General features: G+C 43.9%; 1 protein-coding gene across 3 annotated transcripts in view; it reads right to left on the reverse strand.

The window, feature by feature from the left end:
• Positions 1–5,701, reverse strand: part of RBM25 (RNA binding motif protein 25) — a 33,100-nt gene extending 27,399 nt beyond the window's left edge. For 2 of the 3 annotated variants that reach the window (XM_085224870.1, XM_085224868.1), the window contains exon 1: positions 5,492–5,701. The gene's annotated coding sequence lies outside the window, so the exon portion shown is untranslated. Of the gene's footprint in view, positions 1–4,943; positions 4,963–5,491 lie in introns of those variants that run through there. The other variant, XM_085224869.1, reaches the window with a different exon arrangement.
• Between the last annotated feature and the right edge of the window lie 3,060 nt (positions 5,702–8,761).

Here is an 8,761-nt window from a genome sequence, read left to right on the forward strand (position 1 = left end):
ATAACTAAAATCTGTAGATGGGATGATGCATACCCGATTTCCTATCACTGAACACAAAACAGAAGACGAGTTTGCTAGATACAAATGTGACTTCCACATGTGTGCAAGAGCAAGTACCTAATGACAATCTTAAATAGTAGAAGTAAGAGCTAGTAGCAGTACTGTACCATAATAGCAGATGCAATTAAAAGAGCTCAAAAAGGTGATAACCCTGTAGCAAAATCAAATTCCCAAAGAGCTGATAAACAGCTGTGAGGGACAAGTGTTTACAGCCTACTGGAGAAGATTTGAGAGAAACCTAGATGTACTTGGTAATATCTTTGAAACTGCAGAAATTATTTATTCAAGTACAAGAGCACACGTGTGACCCCATAGCATAATTGGCCTGAAGACGTATTGCATCAGTCACAAGAGGCTTGTGATGACTGCATTCATTAATTGGCCCCTAAGAGCGTTCATCCACATCACACCAAGAGAAAAGACACACTCCTTTCACACAAGGTCTCTGAGATGGTAAAAGAAGGTAAGAAACAAGATAACAAATCTTTCCTCCACCAGTTCTATAAGTTCATACAATGTAAAAACATTGTTTATAGACCAAAGAGTCTACACACCAGCAGACTCTCCTCTACAATGTGAAGCTTGGATGGTATGGAACGGTCTAGAACTCCCATACTATTCATCTTTGTATCACTACTCCATGCTGTTTCAACAAGAACAGCAAATAAAACAACAAAATCTGTCAAGAGACCCAGAAAGGCAGGAAATTAGGATCTTCAAGGCTCTTAGTCCTTATCTACATTTCAGTTGATAGGGAACTAGGCAAAAACTCAAAGCAGCTTTGGGACAGGATGCCAGAGTAATTATCTTGAGGGTCTGACGTTCCAAAGTGGCTGCAGTAGAGTTATGCAACTTGAGGTCCACAGAACATAAATGAGAGCTCTGTTAAACAAACAAAAATAACTGGGAAAGGAATTTTCCAAGCTGCCAGTAGGTGCAGTCCCTCTTCTTGCTCTAATAAGCACTTTATTTAAGACACCATTTTAGGGAAGCATAAAAAAGCCTAGGGAATAAGTAGTGAAAAAGTTCTTTGAATTAAAAGGTGCTGAAATATACTGAGCTTAATGGATATCTCACACATGCACAGGCAGAGGACTTCTTCTTCAAGTTTTTACTGAAACCAAAAAGCAAGAGTCAGACAAGTAATTATTACTACATAAAAGTAACAGCAGCAAGCAGAGATCAAATGTAGTCTTTCAGTCATCTAGTCAGATGGATGCGAAACATACAATTGTTTGTAGGGTTTCATTTTACTTGAAGCACTCTTTTTCCCCCACAATCTGTATGGTTATTTTGACAACAGCTAGCAAGCCACTCTGCTGCTGCCTTAAATCTTGCATGATCCACTGCTAGCACCTCTGCTGCCTGGGACGCTGAAGCAGAGAAAACCTTAGTCCCTTTTCTGCTACCATATCTAACTTCTAACATAAAATCAGCAGATAAAACAGCTTAGTTCAGATTCCATTACAAAAACTTTGTGACTCAATGGGAACCAAGACTTAAACTGCTCACTGAAGACATAAGAGATCCAGATGTGAGAATAAGATGTATCCTAATTCTTGCAGCAGACAAAAAGCTGTAATGAAGGGAATCAAGAAGCACATTTTCACTGTAAACAGCTGGAGCACTAGAGCTATATATTCTCCTCCAGCATGTAGAGAAGACTTGCATTCATAAGGAATTGCAAGCTATGGCTTGAGCATGGAGTGAGACTCCAAGCTAGATCCAGGGAGATCACTGGTAGAAACCTCAGTACCTTTAATTTCTCTTAGAGACTGTCCTAAACCCCACAGGCACAGCGCAGTTACCACTGCCCGGTGTACTTTCTGTGGTGATCTTCACATTTCCTCTAAAATATTTAAATGCTCAAGTAAGAAACTGAAGTCTTGGAATCTTTAAAATCTTATTTGATTTACAGAAATATGACCTCATGTAAAGCCAGGTGTATAAAACAACTATGAAGAAGTAGCAGCACTTTAAGGGAGACATCAATATGTATGAATTTAGCAGTGGCCAAAAAGATGCAGCTGTAAGAAGAACAGCCAGTATCTGGCCCAATAATATTAAAATTTCTGAAATCATCGCCCAGAAAGATGAACCTATGTCAGACTCTAAATGTAGTCAATTTAGGCTATGCCTGCATCAGCAAGAAGGGCACTACAACACGGAGTCTGCTAGGTTAGATGGAGCTGTGACCTCAAAGCTCCCACTACACTTTGAGGAGGTCCAAAAAACTGCAGATGAAACTGTAAGTTTTCAATATGTTTTCATATGGAAAGAATCCAGTTCATTCACTACTATGGTATAAGGTGATAGGACAAAAGGCTTCCCAAGTGAGGACGACTGTGAGTCTTATTCAAACAGCATACTCCTGATCTCAATTAACAAAGTAATGTAGCAGCACACTGTTACAGTTGGACAATTTTTATAAGCTGTAAATTAACAATGCCGTGGACAGCAAAACATCTGAGCTTACTCTAAGCAGACCAGATAAAATCCTGCCTGGTTCCTTAACTAAGGCAGGCGCTACACAAGCACAGCTACAATGCTCCAGAAGGAGTTCAGCTGCTTTCAGTCAGTGCTCTTCCAGTTACTAAGTCAACATGTGGTTCCATCAGGACTGCAGTCCACTGCACCAACCTTCCAAAACACAGTGAGTGCAAAAATACCCTCATGGCCCAAAGGTTTGGTAAAACCCCCTGAGACTTATTAATTCTGAGTGTTCTGCCTATGAGGCCTGAGCTCTGCTGGGCAGCCACATGCCTGCTCTGAGGCATACAACGAAACGAATGTCCAGGGCAGGGGACTGGGGCTGTGCTGGGTTCCTGTCTGGGGCCACACAGAATTCAGAGGTACCGTGAAATGAGAGTTGCTATCATTCAGGTACTGCTGCTCCATGCATTATTTGTAACTCCTAAATTTCCTGATTAGAGGAGAGTAACCACAAGTAGATAGCATTGCAAACATATTTTTTTAAAAATATAGCATTCTCTTAACATATTTCTGGTTTCTTCTATTTTTTCTGGTAAGGGGGTGAGGAGATACGTCATACGCTGAACACAAGTTTATTGAAAGACACTGGCAACTACTGTATTTAGAAGTGGCAGCTGTACCACCTGCTCAGCAGCATCTTAATTCCACCCAGCACACAATTCATCTCCCTAGTGTTTGTAAGTGTTAACACATCATCACTTTCATTGAAAAACCTGTAAGATATTTTCATTGCTTTCAGAAGTTGCTCCACATGAAACAGACAGTTATAACATTTGCTGTTCAACTACCAGCTAAACAAAGCTAAAATCAACCACAGAAATCCTGAAGTTGTAAAGCAAAAAAAAATAAATGCACTTCAAGACTTTACACCAAGTCATACCGAGATGCTGCACAGCCTAATCCCTCAAATAGGGGAGTAGTAAACAAAAAACATGTATAAAGAAATTTAAGCAAAGTCCAGCTTTGATTAAAATCTTAACTTTCAGATGATTAAGAGAGCCGTGACAAAATCCATGCTTGTTGCATAACACCATACTACGTAGTAACACCCTGAGTCACTAAAGCATTTGATCCCAATGTTTCACTGTAATGTTCCTATACAATTTTTTTTATCTATTGTCTACTCTGTGTTGCTGCCTGCATGTAATTTTACAACAAAGCATTTTACACATTTTATGGCAGGACAAGTGGAGCTGAGCAGCACAAACACTTTCAAAAACAACCGGAGAAAACATACACAGCAAACCAGCCTACTGAAGTCACTACTTCCACTTCTAGCATCAGTCTTCACGTGGTGCGTGGACTTTTAAGCCGCTCCATTATAAAAATAATTCCAAAATAAAAATGAACTTTAACAGTCCAACCTTATTGGAAATACTGCCTATATTACTGCATTTCAGAAAGGTACGTAGGTCCCTAAAAATGAAGGCTCTCTTCCTTCAAGCTATGAGATTCTTGAAGTGATGATGCCCAGCACTTTCTTATAAAGCTTTACAGTTTTCTCCAAAATTACCTTGAGGCTAAGCGATGCATCAGTGGAAAACACAACAGACACGTCAAGTTAGAAAATCACTGTATTTGTTTTCTCTCAATATTTGTTTCCAAACAAACAAAACTAGTACTTGCTTAAGCCTGTGCACTGGAGATGATATAAGAAGATCACTGTCGTAAGTTAAGTTGGAACCCAAATTACTGTAAAATACAAACTGAAAAAGCAACTTGCTTACCTGCAACAAAGCCTCAGTCTGAAAGCTCCTTACCCAGAGCTCTACTAATCACACCAACAGAATTTTTAACACCTTGGATTTCGTTTTTAACTCTGAGATCATATTAAGCAAAGGTCAGTAAAATAAATGGCTTTCCATTCTTCATTTTGCTAATGACTCTTCCCAAAAGACAAAGAAGGCTGGGACGTTGCTAAATGTAAGGGAACGTCAAGAGACAGAAGTGAGAAATGTGCAGCAGTGTGCAAAGCAGCTCCTCCACAGGAGAAGGAAGAAAACAGCCAGTACTTCCCTACTCAAGCTGTTCTGGGCCACCTTTGATAAATGCTGATGCAATACCAGTAGCAATGTCTTGCTACTTTACAGATAAATAAATAAAGATCTGTGGGCAGTCATTTTAAGTAGAACAGACCAAGAACGGCACAAGTTTAGGATTCCACTTCCTGCAAGGCCACGTAAGATCTCTTGTCATTTAAAAAAAAAAAAAAAAAAGAACTAGTTCTGTTCAGAATGTCGCTAGTCTGTATTTTAATAAACAAAAAAAGACAAACGCGAACAAAACAGTCAAACTTCAGGCAGAAAAAGGTCTTTCCCCATTAAGGGGAAAAAAAAAAAAAAAAAAGAGAGAAAGAACGTGCCTATCCGCACAGCACAGGCAGTACTCACGGGGCTCAGCCCGCTTGTCTCGAGCACAGGCTGACACGTGCGGTGAGATGACCGCCCCGGGCCGCGCTCGGGACGTTACCCTCCGTGCCGCGACATCGCCGAAAAGCGCTTCCTCGCACGAAGCGGCACCGACGAACGAAGCCGCAGCGGGCCAGCGCGGCCACGAGCGGGCCAGGGGCAGCTTCGGGCGCCGCCGCGGGCTCGCTCCCTCTCGGCCTCACCTCCTCTCGCCTTCCGCCGTGCCGGGCCGGCGGTCCCGCCGCGGCCGCGGAGGACGGAAGGGCCCGCACGCCTCCTGGGCGGGAGAGGAAACGGAGGGCCCCGCCGCCGCCCCGCGAGCGCCTCCCCGAGGCCGCTCTCGTTCCCCACCTCGGCGCCGGACCCGCGCCGCCTTCCCGCCGAGGAGCGGCCACGGTCCGAAGAGCAAGAGGGCAAAGCGGCGGCGCGAGCCCGGCCCGGCCCCGGAGGCGCCTCCTCTCAGCGGGCGGCCGAGGCGCCTCCGCCACCTTCCCACCCCCTTCCGGCCGCCGCGGCCCCGTGTCGCTCACCCTCCGTCGCTGCGGGGCGGGAGCCGCGTCCGGAGCGCCGCCGCGGCCCCTCCGAGAGGCGCGGGCCTGGGATGGCGCGGGGAGAAGCCGCTAGGCCGCCGGAGGCCGGGCTGGAGGGCCCGAGGCGCCGCTAGGCCGCGAACACACCGCGCCGAGCCGCCTCCGCCGCGCTGTGCGGGGTCATGTGATCCGCCCCTTCCGGCAGCGGCCCGACCTGCACCGCGCCTCTCCACCATAGAGACGGGCTCGCCAGAGCGCCCCCTCCATCCGCGCCTAGATAGCAAGGCGCCCAACCACAGAGAGGCAGCGGCTAGAAGGTCGGCGTGAGGGAAACGGCGCCTGTGCAGCCGCCATCTTTGCTGGGGGCCGGCGCCGCGGCGGCCTGACCTAGTGTGGAGCTCCGCCATCTTGAGGTCAGGCAGAGGCGCTTCGAGGCCCCGAAAGCTTCCGCCCGCGGAAGCTGCCATTTGCGAGCTGCCGTGCTCAGCTGTGAGCGAGGCGTGATGGCGGTCGTGCCGGCTGGATCCGTGGGCGCTACTGTAAGGGAACGCGCGTTTTGGGTGCATTACAGTGTAGCCAATGTTAGGGGCCTGCAAAGAAAAGCAGTCTTACGTCATCCGTAGGCTTAAAGATATATGGAAGGCTGTGCCTCACCTGAAAAGATTTATAACGAGCACTTTGTGAAGCAGGTGCTCTAGGATGCTCGGTAGTAATTTTTTACCGAGGATGCTAGTATCCTCGGTAAAAAACAAACAAGCAAACAAAAAAAAAAAAACTGTGTGCAGTATGGCAGCTTGTCCTGTCTGGGGACTGCTGGTGGATTTTCCTGATCTACATCCAACATCCAAACTGCATTAGAAAACTTAAAATTGTACACCTCCCCTCTAGATCATGCAGCTGCCGACAGCAGGTGGTTGCGCATGGAAAGAGCAAGTAGCTGTGAATGGAAGAAAGGCAGTCTGGAAGGTGCTTACAATGTGGATCAAAACATAAGCCCGTGTGAACATTTGGATTGGCTGAGGAAAAAGTCCTTTATCTCCATACCATGCGTTCCCACTGCTCACACATACCATATAAAGAAAAATGCCCAAAAGAACATGTAATGACAAGCCATCCCCTCCACTTGGAAACAGCACAGAAACCACTGATTCCTTCAATACCAAGGAAATGGAATCTACCCAACTGATTTCATACCTGCTACTGAGCAGCCAACAACTGAGGTGGAACAGGTACATCTCATTACCTTGCTTTACAAGCATTCATGTGCAAGGGCAGAGATCTCAGCTTTACAAAGTACTTCAAGATTCAATTAAATTCCTTCCTCTTTGAGAATAGTATCTTTGCTCTATTAAGTACAGCTTATTTGTATATCCTACATATGTTCCTTCAACTAATAGAATTTAGTCAATACGTACTGCTATTAATCTTTTGAATAATTTAAAAATATTTATAGGAATGTAGGTAAAAGCAGCACTCATTTTGCAGCTTAGAGGAGAACGAGGGAAAAAAACATTCTGAGTTTCCAGTTTCTATGCAGTTGTCTCAGATTGAAATTGTTATCTGCATGAAAAATGTGAAATCCAAATTCAAGTAGATAACAGTTTCAGTCTGAGACAATAGCTTTAATCATGTAGACATTCATCCATTGTTGTTTAGCTGGAGAAAGTCACCAGTGTGCATTTACTTATACAAATCATCAACTTTCGCCTCCAGTATCCTTCATAATCAATAAAGTATCCAATAAAAATAATTACTTCCAGATCTCTATTCTTTCTACTCCCAAATTTCAGAATTTCTCACTCAAGTCTATCTGTGCTATCTTTTTACCTTTCAGTCGTGAAATCGAGATGCTGTACTCGTTACTGATCCCAGTTCACTTGGTTCCCTTAGTCACTGCTGACTTCAGAATTTTATTCTCAAGTCAGTCAAAAAAGGTCCAGTATGGACCTTCAAAGATTTAGACTGAAAATAAATAGGGACTATTTATGTCTGCAGATTGTTTTATATTTCAGGTGTAAGAAATCACTCCAAACATACCAGGCAGTTTCTCAGAGTAAAAAGGTCAGATTGTTTCTCATTTGTGCAACATTTAAAATATTTTATGGGTGCACAACTCCAAAATCACTGGGTAAGAAAGATCTGCTGCAGTGGTGATGTACTGGTGTAGGAGTACAAGCTTTGGGATTTGGGATCCTTACTGCCTGTCTGTTTAAGGCACAGCCAAAAATCTGACTGTGGCAGAGGAACACAGCTTGGGCCATGTACAGAAATACTGCGTACACTTCCTATTCCAGGCAGAGACTAGTGCTGCAGTTTTTCTAAGGGAGAATTAGAAAAAAAAAATGGGGGCAGAACGTTTAGGCTCCATCCAGAAAGTATGCCGTGTAGAAACAGGGGCCTAGGCATTAAAATACTGTTAAAAATGTAAACTTTTTTTTTTTTTTTTTTAGTATTGTAAATAAATGTAGCCTTTAATTGTACTTTCATTAATACCACAAAGGTAATTATTAAGTTTTTTTTTTCTCTTCCTCATACCATTAAATCTCTGACTATGAAGTCTGAACAGAGACACTGAGGAAGATCCTTTAGATGTCAAACTCTCTGTTTTGGCTCCCTGGCTTTCCATAGTGCTGCGACATTTAAGTTTCTATTTCCTTTGTATTGAATATATGTACAATATTTACATTTTTCACTCTGAAGGTGTTTGGCTCACGACAGTTTATTCCTACAGACATCAGACTATTCAGTTAATTTTTTTGATTAATCTTTTATGCAAAATACTGATCATAAATGTATCACTGTAACAGTAGGAGGGAGATTAGGGAAAATGAACATCCTGTTAATCTTTGAATGATAGTCTAAATCTTTGAAGGTCCGTACTGGACCTTTGAATGATAGAATCATCCAGGTTGGAAGAAACCTCCAAAGATCATCAAGTCCAACCCCGACCCATCCCCTCCAACCACGTCCCTCAGTGCTATGCTACATGTTTCTTGAATTCCTCTAGGGAGAGTGACTGCATCACCTCCCTAGGCAGCCCATTCCTGCCTTCATCATCACTGAACTGCCCAGAAGAGCAATGGATCCACTCTATATGCCTGGTGACGCAGAAGGGCATAGGAAGGTCTTGGCTACCAGTGGTGTTAGAACTGGTTGTGCTGTGACTTTTGTGAAATGGCAGTACTTCGCCTCACAAAAGGCGCTGCCACTGCTATTAACATAGATATCCAGTTATGTAATTAACTCCTTCTATAAGTAAAAACCAAACCA

This window comes from Meleagris gallopavo, chromosome 5, assembly GCF_905368555.1.
Source record: "Meleagris gallopavo chromosome 5, MGAL_WU_HG_1.1, whole genome shotgun sequence".
NCBI classification, from domain to species: Eukaryota; Metazoa; Chordata; class Aves; order Galliformes; family Phasianidae; genus Meleagris; species Meleagris gallopavo.